Raw genomic sequence first — 14,964 nt, forward strand, 5'->3', positions numbered from 1 at the left:
CCCAAAGAGAGTGAGCTTCCCACACCACTGATAGAAGGGGTGCCCACCCTCAGGACCTCTGTCTTGTCCAGGTTCAACCTCAGTCCATTCTCATGCTTCCATTACTGTATGGCCCCCAGGCAGCGCTCAAGGGATGCAACGGTATCCACTGCTGTTGGAAAAAGGGAGATAGCCCCTGATATTAATCGGCACACCTTGTGTCCCTCCTTCTTCGTCCTCTATATCAATTAGTTTGGGAGAGCCTCCCCAAAAGCTTGTCTAAAAAGCTCAGTATTCAGCTGTTTTTTTTTAAGGCACAGAGGGAATCAACCTGGCATAACTCCTGTGGCAGCACATTGCACAGGGAAAGTACCTCAACCGAGAAGGCCCGGCTTCTGGTTAACATTTCCCGAGTCTTTTGAGATGTTGGTATCCACAGGTACAAGGTCTGTGAGGACCTAGTCAAACAGGCAGTCAAACTTGGGACATAGCAGAACTGGACACTCTATGAGAAACACTACGGGAACAACCAAGAGACTATGTAAAACAAAGCTGGGGACTAATATATTCTTGGGCCCAGAAGAAGACAGGAGTGTAGGGTAAAATTTATGATATATGTATGTCCATTTAGTATATACTGGAAATTGATCTAGAGAGAGTAGAGGGGCTAAGGAGACTGAAGTCTCTGACTCCAAAGGGGGGAGGGTGTAGTCTAAATAGAGGGGTTAGTTAGTTTTTGTTTTCTTGCATACGTGGTCTGGGTTTTTTTTTCTTTTGTCTTTTTTCTTTCTTTTTTTCTCTTTTTTTGTTCTTACGGTTTTCTGTGTTAGAAAATTATTTTAAAATAAAAAAAATATTTAAAACAACTTGGCAGAAGACTTTCAGGCAAGTAACAAGCTCACAAACTGTTTAGAGCTTTGTATGCTGAGACTAAAAGCTTGACACTGGCATGGAAGCAAACTGGCAACCAATGCAGGCAAATCAGAATTGGGGTGATACGGTCAAATTTCTTCACCCCAGCCATCAATCCTTTTCAAGAAGCCTTTTGGACTTCTTGAAGCTTCAGTATCAGCCTAAATTTCTTGTCTTGTAGCAGGGGACCCGTCCGGCTGCTGTTCAATATTTCTACTTTTCCAATGGACTGTTGCGATTGTAAGAAGTCTCAGTATAAAAGGCTCTGAGTGATAGCTGAATATACTGTAAGCTGCTAAGTGCAACATCTGGCCAGTTTACTGTGCAAGGTAGTGTTTATTTGCTTAATGGATAGTTGAGCATATGTAAATACCATATGGTAAAGAAGGGTGCAAAAATATATACGTATATAGCCTCCAAATTTTTCTAGATTCATCACCACCCTGCCACTAGGAAGAGTGAAGTAGCCAGCTCAGTCCCCTCGGCTATGGAACAGTCTCCCAACAGAAATCCGTCTGGCACCCTCGCTGGGTGTTTTTAAAAGCCATTTTAAAACCTGGCTCTTTAGGCAGGCCTTCCCTCCAGTCAATAACTGATCTCTATCCTTTGTCTCTCAAATTACTCCATCCTGGCAATAATTTAAAATAAGTGTAAAATTACGATGTTTTAATGATTCTAAGACATTTGCTATATTATGATGTTTTTATTATGCGTGTAAGCCGCCCTGAGTAGACTTTGTCTAGGGGGTCGGGGTAAAAATCTAATAAGTAAAGTATGTATGCTAGCAAAACTGACCTTAGGCTCTCTTAACTAGGCTAAAGGGAACTAACTAAAGAGAAGTATGGAGAATCAGTATCAGTAGAAGTAACAACCCATTAGAATAAATGTGTGCATTAGAAGAGGGACTGAAGTGCTGAAGGACATCCCACTGTCACGTCTCCCACAGTTTGCCTATTTGCTTGTTTTGTTTTGTGATTGGTCCTTGGGAAGTAGACAGGGCTTCAGCTGCAAGTATGGCTGCTCAGACTCAAAGGTCTGTTGAAATTACCACGCTTGAGTGACAGTGTGATTTTGGCTTCTAATGACGTGCTATCTGTAATGTTATCTCTTTGATCCATGATTAAACTATTGTTCAAACAGCTTTTCTCTACAGACCGCAGAAGGGTCTGTCCTTAAACTCAGGCAATAAAACACTGGATTGGTTGGACCCGAGTTCTTATCAATATCAGCCAGAAAGGTCAGGGCAAGAACATTGTACAATATCTGGAGACCAACAGCTGATAAAGAAAAATGAATTTGGTAGAGGTGTGTTTTTTTTGTCGTTGTTGTTTTGGATTGCAATACCAGGATTCTTCAAAAATTCCAGCCCACAAACCAAAATCTATGGGGCCGTAATTCCCCCCGCTTAAGAGAGGCTTTCAAGTTCTTTATTGCACCATCATCTTCACCAGCCTTTGCTTTTTACTGTAGATTTGTGGAAAGAAAAAAGTTGCAGTGGTGGTCCCTGGGAGTCATAGTCTAACTGTCCATTAGGCTCCAAAAAGGGCGCATTCCTAAGAACTACAAGTCCTAGGATGCACTGAAGCAGAATTTCTCCGAACAAATCAACAAAATGAAGCAGAAGCCAATGGTGCTGGTAAATAACTCAAAAGTCCTTCTTTAGGGGGCTGAAGCCTACAGGTGTGCAGATTTGCAATTCCCAGAAGAGAGGGAAGAATCCTGAGAATTGAGGTCCAAAAAAGATAAAGGAACCTAATATTTGGTTCTTCAGGAATTGCCTTTGTTAGATTAAAGTTCCCTAGTGCTTTCACATGGACTCTTGGTTCTAGACAACTCTCATTCTTGTTTGCATGCCACTGGTTAAGAAGTGTCTACTGGACCTTCAGGAAGATTTGTTTACAAGCCCCTTGTAAAATTATTATTCTTACATTGGCATGGTGATATACTAAAACAGACATGTAAACATAGAACTGGTTTATATTCACAATGTTTTCTTAAATGAAAACAAAAATATTTCAAAGGTCAGCATATATTTTAGAGATGTTCGTGTAGAGGTGCTTAGTTTTTGAACACATTATTCTCAAGAGGCAGTGTCAGTGAGGAAGGTTTAGCAGCCTGGACAGTTTAACAACTTGGATCAAAGTTCAGAAATCCTGGGTGTGTATGTGTGTTGTGTATGCAAAACCTTATCAGGGAACATGTCAGCAATAAAACTGAAGTGCTAAGGCATTAGATCCTTCAGAGTTTCTCAGTGTGGGACATCCCATCATTTACTGCATTAGGGAGCATTAAAAATTCATGTCTTCTGCCAACTGGGCAGTATTGCAAGACTAGTAAATATGTTTGCTTCTGCTTGTTAGTCCCTCTTATATCAGGAAAGCCATGTATTTAAGAGAAGGAATAGTTCATTTCATAGTGTCCTTTAATGCATATGCTGAACATGGAAGCTGTGCATTCAAAAGAGCAAAGATGAAACCCTTTCAGATCCTCTGCTTGGAGGACAGGCGCATGGCCACTATGTGTAATCTTGCTGTCCCTTTACATGCCTTCAGCATGCATGTAAAACGCCGATTCCCAACTCCAGGTTCCTGAGATGTTCTTGAACTAAAACTCCCAGTAGTCTTAATCATTAGCTGTGCTGGCCATGATTTCTGGGAATTGTAGTCCAAGAACATTTGGGGAGCCAAGGTTAGGAACCACCGATGCAGAAGATTTGAACAGGCTTATTAGTGGGGTGAGAAAATTTCAGCATATCTCCCCCACTCTGGTTGCACTGCACTGGTTACCTATTCGTTTCCGCATTGACTTCAAAGTGCTAATGATCACATATAAAGCCCTTAACGGTTTGGGACCTCAATATTTGGCAGATCGCCTCCTCCCACCCAGATCTACCCGAATCACCCGATATAGCCAGCGGGGTCGGCTGAGGGGTTTGACGCCGAGGGAGGCCCGGAAGGAGAAAACAAGAAACCGGGCCTTCTCGGCGGTCGCCCCTTGGCTGTGGAATACACTCCCCACTGAAATTCGGCTGGCACCCTCGCTGGGTGCTTTTAAAAGCCAACTAAAAACCTGGTTATTCAAACAGGCCTTCCCCCCAGTCAACTAAGTTATTTTTTCTTTCCTTTTCTTCTGTTATTTGAGTTTTAGCCATCTTGAATAATATTGCTTATAATTATTGTATTATATATGTTATTTATATGTTCTTTTAATTTGTTTTAGCCTATGTAAGCCGCCCCGAGTAGACGCTGTCTAGAGGGGCGGGGTAAAAATCAAATAAATAAATAAATAAATAAATAAACAGGGCTAATTGTCAATGCTGTAGGGATCCCACATCTTGGCAGAGCTTGGAAAAGTTATTTTTGAATTACATGTTCCAAAAACCCTAGCCGGTCGTGGCCACGCTGCCTGGGGACATTGGATGTTGTAAAAAACCATGCTATCTGTTGAGTTCTCTAAGTTTTTCTTTCTGATCATGCTGAAGGGAGGGAGGGAGGGAGGGAGGGAGGGAGGAATTATTATCTGAGGATCTATCTTTGAAGTCCACGATTTCATTTACATTTGACAGCAATGAGTGTGCCCCCTCCAGATGTTTTGAACTACAACCCCTGCAATTCCCATCCATTTCAGGGGAGAGATGGTGGGAATTCTAGTCCAACTTTGGGGTTGGGGGCATCCAGCTTAAGGAAGGCTGTTATAAGAGGTGTTTTCAGTGGAGGCCTTCCAGCACTCAATTCCTCTCTTCTGAGTGTCTAGTGTTTTTAAAAAGCCTTTTGCAGTTAACAGCCTGCTTGAGAATCTAGACAGCTCCTCCTAAAGGTGAGGCTGTCCCAAAACATTTTGCAGCTTGAACCAAGGGAAAGATGGCACTTCCCATCCACCTACGGAAGCTGACCAAGTTAGTGCTCATGACATAGGATAAAATCATCTGAGGAAAGACGATTAGATCAAAGAATGTAGGCCAGCCGTGTCAAGCAGATAGCTCTGAAATCTCCAACAGTTGGGTGCTGTTACTGCTACTCCTACCACACTATCTGCCATGTGAAGCACAACCAGCCTCACTCACCCTAATGGGAGACCCAAATCTCTCTAACAACCAGTCCTGACCTACAAAGCTCTACAGGACCTTCACAGTTTGTCTGGTTCTGTTTCCAAATAGCTTCTCTGTGGTGTGAGGACACTACTGGTTTCTGCTTCCTTTCCTTGGATGCTGCTTTGGATCTTGACCACCTTTGTCTGCTTTTGCCTCAGCTGACCCCCTGTTATATCTGGTCGTGCTTATGGGGCGCTCTGTATGTTGTAGTACAAAAAAGGAGGAACTTTCCCCCTCTCTAAGTATAACTAAATCTGGATCCAGTCCTCAAGGAACAGCAGTCCCTGGGGCCTCGCTTCTTTCTGGGTTGTTGTTGGTGGTGGTGGTGAGTGCCATTGTCTTGACCTGATCTCTACCACCCCTTCTCAGCTACTTGTGAAGCAGAAGGAGGAGAGGGAGGATGTGGACAAGGAAGACAAGGAAAGAGAGGAGAAGGAGGAGCAGCTACATGAGGTCAAACTATGGAACATCCTCTCTGGTTTGGCCTTCAACGTCATTCTTCCTAAGTTATGCTTGACACATGAGAGCAGCATGTCTGAAAAATGTAGAAGGTGAAAGACACAGAGCAAGAAGCCTGAGGGTTACTGACTCTTGAACTCCACCCCTGGCAACAGCTGGCTCTTACACCATGAAAACCTCCACTGTGATTCCTGTATATCAAAGTCTTTTGAAAATGACAAGTACAGGACATGTTTAACTTTTTGTGGCCAGTTGGTAGCCTTTTCCAACTCAGTGCTCTCTAGATGTTTTGTATGTCACATCCCATCATTTTCCCGTCTGGCTCCATGCTGGCCAGTGAATTTTTAAAGGGAAATTAGTAGATCACACTGGCTGTGTGTGTTGAAAAACTAACACCCTTTGGCCAACCCCATGCTGGTTGGGGACGATGGAAGTGTTAGTCCAACACACCCCTGAAAGGCATTGAGCTGGGGAAAAGCAGGATTGTTCCTATCAGTGGCTTAGATGCTTCTACTGCCTAAACAGGATCATAACAAAAACAAAAGGGAAAAAGAAAGGGAAAAATGATTTACTGAACCTTAAAGGCTTAATTCAACAAATCTTTTTCTTCCCCTGTAGGCAAATGAATATCAAACAAGGGTGCACCTTGCTCTCTGTTCCGTCTATATGCAGAACATATCAAATGGAAAACTGGACGACATTCAGAAGAAATGGAGTGAAAATTGTTGGAAGAATCATCAGTAATTTAAGATAGAAATATGAGAAAGCAGCAAAGACTTGAAATGATTTTTAGTGAAAGTGAAAGAAGGAAATGCTGAAGAAGGATTACACCTGAACATGAAGAAGATAAAAATTATGACTACAGATGAACTACACAACTTCAATGCTGACAATGTAGAAATTGAAATAGTTAGAGATGTTTTTATATCTTGGTTCAGTCATCAATGCTAATAGAGAATGCAACCAAGAAATCTGAGGAAGACTGAGACTGACTTAGCAGGCCAACACTGAAGAAACTAGAAAAGATAATCAAGTGCAAGGATGTGTCATTGGAGACTAAGATCAAGATCATCCACACTCTTTTATTTTTGATCACCATGTATGAATGCGAAAAATGGAGAGTAAAGAAAACTGATTCATTTGAAATATGGTGCTTGATTTTCCTAGAGAAAATCAAGCACGAACAGTCTCAGGAGGCAAAAATGACAAAGCTGAGGCTGTCATGCTTCTGGTACATCATGAGAAGGAAAGGTTCACTGGAAAAGACAATAATGCTGGGAAAAGCTGAAGGCAGCAGGAAAAGTTGAAGAAGAAATATGAAATGGATTCACTCCATCAAGGACTACAGGCTTGAGTTTACCAGAGCTGAGCTGAGCAGTTGCAGACAGGACATTCAGTGTGATATTTCATGGCTCATGATCCATATTCTCAGACTTTTATATTTAGCCACTGGTATATATAAAATATGCACTGTGGGATGTAGCTACAAGCACAGAAAATCAGAATGAAAGTAGGATTGTTAAAAGAATTAATGAACTCTTGAGTGTTGATTGCTTACACATCCTGGCCATAATTAGTATGATTTATTGTCTACCAGGTAAGTACAGGTTTGTATTGGAGGTGATTTAGAAAGTAGCATGATATTTTTGAGTTTGTTTTTAATTCTGACCTTGAGTAAATAAATCTGTACAAAAGACTAAACAAAACTGCTTTAATAATATATATAATGATTTTGAAAGTTTTGGTCTTTGGACACAACACTGGAATTTGTGGTTCTAACTTATCTTTGTAGCTTTCCCCTCCACAGCAGTTACTAAGAGATCTGTAACAGTGTGTCCTGGAAGGCTGAAGTGTTCCGAAACTGGCATTTGTGTGTTGTCATATCTGATGCTAGATTTGTGTCTATTTTCTTGCATAGAGATTTCTCATTTGGCATATATAGAATGCAGAAGGGCACTGTTGGCAAAAAATGGCATAGATCAGGTTAGCATATGAGCAAGTAAATGAACCCCTGTTGCAGGTGACATCGTTTGAGTTCCCTAATTATGCTACCAGAGTAGATATGGGACCACATTTGGCATCTAGATTTGTAGTGCGGTCTTGTTTCTGTCTCTGTACCCATCTTTTGCTTCATGGTGCGTGGCTATTTGAAGCCGGGAGTCTACAGACACAGACTCGCCACCCAGGGCCTGAATGGGCAGTGGAAGATGCATGTGAATGATCTGATTTGGGAATTATAGATTACTACCCATAATGTTCTGTTATTATCTCTTTTGGTCTTCTTGTAGTACAATGTATCTGGATATCTGTCTTGCTTTGTCAATTTGGTTTTTTTTCACTTCCTTGAATGGATACTGTAGTTTAGGAAATGTCTGCTGTACACTTATGAATTTTGAGTCTTTGTCTTGTGGGTTTGAGCAGATGCTGTTGTATTTGACAGCTTGGCTGTAAACAATAGGCTGTGTTGTGTGTTCTGGGTAAATATGTGTAAAAATCAATGGATTTTCAACTTACTGCAAATTACAGCTAGTTAACACAGTATGGTACCAGTCATGTGCTTGGTCACATCCGAGTGATGTGACTGGCATCTTGTTAAATTGCAATTCTTCACAATTTATGTGGTTTCACGTATTCCAGAGTAGAATACTAATAGAATTCTGACCACCATGGCAAATTAGTGTCTTTTGCTGATTTTCTTAATCTGGGAATGATGGCAGAAGCACACAGTATAGAAATCTAATTTTTTTTTTATTTTATTTTTTTTTTGCTCTGACTGTTAAAAAGGGGCCCAGGTAGAGTTCCTTCTGAAGCAATGAAGGGTAGCTATGTTTCAGTCTACTGTTCCTCACCATGTCATGGAGATCAAGATGGATAACTTATCTGTTGCTGCACTGGTTGTTATGATTATTGAAATATTCAGAGACTTGTAGTCCAAAAAGTAATTTTTCCAAACTCTAGTCCAGTGTGAGTTACTCACTACATAACAGTCAAGCAACTGGTAGATTCCAGGGTGACTCCACTAAACAATGTTGTCTTAGGAACCCGGATTTAGAAAGGACTGGCACAGACATTTGTACAGCCATTGGGCAGCCCTCTCCTAAAACCATCTCCTCCTGGCATGTCCCAACCTAGCTGGTTCTCTTTATTGGGCAAAACAGTTCTAATAAAGCAAAGCCCTAGGCTCACCCTGCCTTCCTGAACAACTGCAAGCAATAACATTTGAGCTTCAGCATAGCAGGAAACCCAACTCTCCCTTGTAAATAGTTTCTTTGTAATGATCTGGGGCAGAATGAACCTGTTCCATCATGGATGATGCTGGTTGCCTTCTGAGCCACACATTGCACAGGAGAGAGGGTGGGGAGAGCAAGCTGTGGCTGCTTGCCAGCTCTGTTTGATGAAAGGATAACTCTTCGAGGCCTAGCCTTTGGGGGCAGCTGAGTGAGTCACCGCCGAGAAGTTGTCAGAAACAAAGCTACCTTGCAGCCAGGGCTATCTGTGCCAACAGAGAGAAGAATGCCCTGGATCGTCTTGACCTATTCCCACAGTTTTGGGGAGCTGGGACAGAATGACACTTGGATAAATCATCCGAGGCCTGACTCAAACAAGAGCTTCTTGGCATGTTAAATGTTTGACTCTCACTGCCTGAACACTCATTTTCATTATGTAAAGAGACCACAGTCTCCCTTCGGAAAGTTCCAGATGTCAATTTGTTTCAGGTCATGCTTGGTCAAACCTCAGTGGCAATATGACTGCCTCAGCATCCAAGAGCACCAGGACTTCCATCACAGTTTTGAAGCCTTCCTTTATATCCCCTGTCTTCATCCTGCAACAGCATAGAATTCGATTCATAGGCCATGCCATTGCCAAGCAACAAAGAAAGAGGGACAGGGCAGAGCGAGGGAGAAGCAAAATGGGGATCAACAGGGGGAGAGGAGGAAGCCAGAGAAAAGAAAAGAAGAAAGAGAATGAAGGGACTGTGGAAAGAAGGGAGAATGAGGAGGGAAAGCCAGAAAGGAATCATCATCATCATTCTCAACCTCTGATTCTGCAGCTAGATACCAAAAACACTGAGCTGCCCAGCAGTGTGGTAAGGGAGAGGGTTCCTCTACCTCTGACTGGATCAACTCGGCTAGCGACATACTATTGTTTGAGATCTGAAGGCCTAAACCTGAGAATTAGAGACAGAAGCCTGTAATGTCACTGTAAGGGAGATGCCTCCGTCATTCCCAACCACCTCATCCCTGTGCCCCCAGATTACTCAGGGATCCAGGGGCTGGGTAATTCAGAGATGCTGGCAGCAGGGCAGCCCAGGAATGCTGATGTTGGGACACGGTGCCAGGTAGGAGCAAGGAGGAGGAAGAGCTGCAGTTGGAGGGCAAGACCACAGCAGGAGCTGGGTAGCAGAAGTCAAGGATCAAGGAGGAGGGTGATAGAGCAGGGTCATTGGAGTGGTGGGTGAGAGGGCTGGTTGGAGGCAAGGGAAGAGTTGCCCACTATCCTTTGAGCCCTTGAGGAGAAATGGCCACTGCTTCTTCAAGACCTCTGGAAAGGAGAATGGACCAGCTTTGCTTCCAAGAGGGGCTGTGGCAGGTTGTGCCCATTTTCCCTCCTCTTCATGACAGTGGGCAAACTCTCTGGCCAAGCCTCGACTAGGAAAGTCCACATTGACCCAGAAGAAGCACCAGAGAAGGAGGAGGTGGCAACACCAGCAGCTAATGCAACTGGCCTGGGAGAAAGAGGAGCAGCTCTTGAACAAGGAACATCATTGGCCCACCACTACTGGCCCTCACTGAAGGATGTCAATACAGTAATTGGGGCTAGCACTAGTGCCTAAAACTAGCCCACAGTTCCAGGAATTGGATAGTGGGAGGCCAGTGCCTGAAAGTCAGCCCCAGACACAGACATTGGACAATGGAGGGACTAAGTGAAGGAACTAAGCCCCTGCCTGGATTGGTAGGATGTGGGGGATCAAAATATGTGGTCTGAAAGTATATCCCATTCCTCTGCCTCAATAAAGACTAGTTGGAACTTAGCACAGTGTCTGGGGTCTATGGAGCTTCTGGTCAAGGAGCCTCTCCCAGTGACCCTGTCCCTTGGTAAGGGTCACAGTCACAGGGGACTGATCCTTCAGCAACAGTTGCAAAACGCTCTGTGCATGACAGACTGACTATGTAAAGACTCTGGTATGAAGTTAAAGGCCAACTGGCAAATTCAAGGGCATGCAAGATGATGGCAGCAATAGCAGTAACAATGGTGCTTCTGACATTGTGTAAATCACATATCCTGATGTTCACGAAAAAGAATCCTTAAATTTCGGATTGTCAAATTAGCAACATTCCATTCCCCAAGATTTTCAGTCCAGAACCCAAGGCCTGGAGAATGGACCCCAAAGCCTGAGTCTAGGGTCCAAGGCTTGAGAAATAGCCATCTTAATCTCTACTTATTGGTGGCATGCAGAAGATCCCAACAACTTTGGTTGGAGAGGACGTGGCCTTCAAGAGCAGCCTGCCCAGGACTACACAGGCTAGCTGTTCTCTTCAGAGGCACAGTGCCCATTTTCTTGTAATTATGAAGCAAGAAAAGAAGTAGAATGAAAACTCAGACTGGCTAGATATGGAAATACTGTATAGATGACAAGAACCCCCAGAAAATGAATAAGGTAAAGTGCCCTTATTAAACAAACAAACAAACAAACAGAAATTGCAGAATGAAATCCTTATTTGGCTGTGCTTGTGGCATTATGCTTCTCTCTCTCCACATATCCATAATGTTATGCACTTTTATAATCTTCAATGTATTATTCATTTGCTTACTTTTCCTCAAATGAGGGCCCACTTCCACTGCCAGAATAAATTAGTAGAGGGATGTTTTTTTAAAGGTTTGGGCTAAAGTCACGTAGACTTTTGTGTGAATCCAAACTTTATGACACATTGCACATTGCCACCTTGCTGCCGCTACTTCCTCTCCTCCTCCTCCCGCTCCCTGCCATGGCCTCAGGCTCCCTGCTGCTGCTACCACCACCGCCTCCATGGCAAGCATGGTGTTCTAATATTTTTTAAATTCCTGCTCTCTGGTATAGCACTGTATCAGACAGCAGGAATTCTTTTTTTAAAAAAAATAGCAGGGGCATATGCACATGTGGAATCAATTCCAACGCATCAATTCTGCACGTGGAGCAGAAAAACTTGCTCCCCTGACCGAAAAGCCCCACCACCCATTCTGCTGTCCCTTTAAAGAATCTCCTCATTCAGTAATGCAAGATGTGGCTTGATAGTCTCCTCTGAGCAATTTCCATACTTTCTGAAGTTCTAGTGGAAATGTTGCATAAAAGAAATACAAGAGGCCATAGCAACCTACCAGTTTTGCTGCAAACACCAGCAAGTGGTTTTGTCATAACCTTTTGCTCTGACATCATTTGGTGAAATTATAAGTTATCTTAGCAACAGTGGGTGGAGGTTTTAAAACCCAGTATTTATTGGATCTATGTGTTCTTTGTTCTCAGCTATCCTGCCCTCTCAGTTCTTTCTGTTGACAAGATAATGGAGACCACACAGTGTCAAAATGCTTACACCAAGGAGTCGTGTTAAGCTGTGCATTTGATAGCACAGATTGTTCAGTTCCGTGTTTTTCCTTCCACAGTGGGTGTTCCTTTTTCCAATAATAAGTTGCCTTCCCTTTCCTTATACTCTGCTGTAATACCAGTTTGTTTTCAAAGCCAGACCCTATAAACAGCTATATAGATTTTCTTCAGAGACATTGGACAGTCTCAAAACCTCTGATAACCTTGTTTCTAGCGGCTACTGTTGGAGGGGTGCAGGAAAAGGCTTTCTGCAAATGTAAAAATATCTGGATTACTCACTGCCTTGGAGAGTTGATAGCCCTGGATGATCAGCCATTCTGTCTGGTGGAGAACCCTGGTTTCCATAGGTTTGTGGCCGAACTGGCATCCATGACCAACGGCCAATGCCCCTTAGCTGCAGGGTGGTAGCAGAGTTATACTGGGTTGTCAGACAACTGGTGCAGCAGCAGTGGGTACAGTTATCAAGTGTCATCTGGAGCAGCCAGGGTGCAAAACATGCCTATCTCTCCCTGACAGGACACTGGTGAGAGGTGGAGGCGTCAGACATAGAGCAGCACACAAGGACTGTTGAATGTTGCTGTAATGGAGGGCAGCCACACAGCTCACAACATTCAAGAGGCTCTGAGGGACATGCTCCAGCAGTGGGGTCTAGGTACGGAAAGGCAAGGCCTGTTTGTCACAGACAATAGGGCAAACATGGGGGCAGCACTGTAGGCTGAGAAGATGAAAGGGTGTGGTCTACCTAACATTTTGGGGTGTTTTGAAAGGTATGGAAGACACATGCCTACCTAAGTGGGCCAGAAATGTTGCAGGGCATGTTTCCCACAGTGTCTGGGACAGTGAGCTATTCCAGCAGAGGCAAGAAATCTGGGATTGCCACGGTGCCACCTAATCCAGGATGTGGCATCGCAATGGAAGTCCACTTTCTACCTGATTAAAAAAAGTGCTAGAGCAGCAAAGGGCACTCCATGATTTGGCACTGGAGATTTCCATAGGTGTGGCTGCACCTCTGGGCAGAGAAGAGTCAGCCATTTGGGGGATCAATGAGAGGAAGGTATCAAAGGAAGTGGGAATATAAATACAGATAGAATAGCATCAGATTGAGGCATTAGACTGAATAATAGGATTAAAACAGCCCAGGGTCTTTGTGTGGTCTCCTAAACCAAATGTAGTTACAGGAGACTGTGAACCAAGCCAATGTAGCCACACCCATAGCTCACAGGTGTAAACAATAAAACAATTTAGAACAGTGATAGTTTCCATCAACACCATCAAGAAGCTGATAAACTGGAATTGTTCAACAAACTAGTCCCAAAAGATTTAGAACACACATCTAATTTTAAAAGAGTATGTTTTAGCAGAAATGACTGGTGAAACAAGTGAGACAGAAAGTTAAAAAAGGGTGGAAATGTGAGGTTTGAAATCATTGACACATTGTTCTTACTGAAATAAAGTGGAGATGTTCTGAGAATGATGGTATGATCACTGCACTGGCATGTGTAGGTCACTTTAATTTTGAGCAAGCTCCTTAGAAATCACATCCTATGGAAAAAAGAATGTCTTATTAAAACAGAAGAACCGAAATGTGTTTCAGAAAACCAACACCCTAGTCGGGACCTCTTGCAGTAGCCTCCTTCTATTGTCTTCATTCTTTATTCTTCTTTTTCCCTTATTGTCCTCTTCTCCAGAACCGCATTGATCCTAATTTGGAACTTTCCCTTTCCCTTTTGTTAGCACATAGTAAATCAGCCTCATATATCATAAAAATTATTTTTTCATCTCTCCTTTCTTGACCTTTAAATTACAAGTTAATTTCTTATTTATAGAAATATTCCATATTTCATTATACCATTCTTCCATTTGAGATTCAAGCTTTGATTTCCAATTCCTGTCTATTATTAATCTGGCTGCTGTTAATAAATTGGTAATCAACTCTCTAGTCATCATATCATATTCCACATTTACAAATATTGATAGCAAAGCTCTCTCAGGATTAAATTCTATATCCCTTTCACATATATCAGTTAATGGATAAGTTATCCTTAAAAATTAATTTCCAAAATCTTTGTACTTTTTCACATTCCCACCACATATGAAAGTATGTACCAATTTCCTTCTCACATTTCCAACAGATATCCAGATAATTAGAATTAATTTTATTCAATTTTATCGGTGTAAAATACCATCTTAAACTTGGTTTTTTAAAAAATTATTTTATTCTCACTGACATAAATCATAAAACCCTCATTTTCCATATCTTCATCCATTCTTCACCATTTATTCTTTTTCCTAAATCTTGTTCCCACACTAGCTTCAATCCTTCATACTCAATCTCTTCCTCTTCTAAATCTATCAGGAGGCTATAAATTTTACTTACTACACCCTTCACTGACTCATTCATCTGAACATCTTCATATGATAATAGAAATTGTTCATACTTTGTACATTCTTTACCTTTGTTATACTTCTTTACCCATTCATTAGTCTATCTTTCTAATTGTGTATAATTCAACCATGATATATTTTATTTTGAAAAATTTGTTTCATTTGATTTTTCGTTATCATTTTATCCAACCAATCTTTTAATCTAGTCACTTTTTTCTTTAAATAATTCTAAATAGACTTTCATATTGGCAGGGAAATTCTCAATTTCAGTCATTAATCTTAATGGAGAGTTAGATGAACATAGATTTTTTAATATATTTATACCACACATTTAACATAGTTTTTAAAAAGGGATAACTGATTTAAAAATGGATTATTGATTAGTGCTGTCCTCTGAAGATGCCGGCCACAGAGGCTGGCGAAACGTTAGGAAGAACAACCTTCAGAACATGGCCAAAAAGCCCGAAAAACCCACAACAACGATTATTGATTTCACTTATTTTATATTTTTTAATTATTCCAAACAGATATTTTTCAATATCAACCTGTATTTCTGATT

At 42.0% G+C, this 14,964-nt stretch overlaps 1 long non-coding RNA gene across 1 annotated transcript in view; it reads right to left on the bottom strand.

The window, feature by feature from the left end:
* The window catches only part of LOC140706044 (uncharacterized), a 32,625-nt gene extending 20,185 nt beyond the window's left edge, over positions 1–12,440 (bottom strand). The window contains exon 1 of the long non-coding RNA XR_012085749.2: positions 12,300–12,440. This is a non-coding gene — a long non-coding RNA (uncharacterized LOC140706044). The remainder of the gene's footprint in view (positions 1–12,299) is intronic.
* Positions 12,441–14,964: the final 2,524 nt, after the last annotated feature.

The sequence above is a fragment of the Pogona vitticeps genome, chromosome 3 (genome assembly GCF_051106095.1).
Source record: "Pogona vitticeps strain Pit_001003342236 chromosome 3, PviZW2.1, whole genome shotgun sequence".
In the NCBI taxonomy this organism is placed as follows: Eukaryota; Metazoa; Chordata; class Lepidosauria; order Squamata; family Agamidae; genus Pogona; species Pogona vitticeps.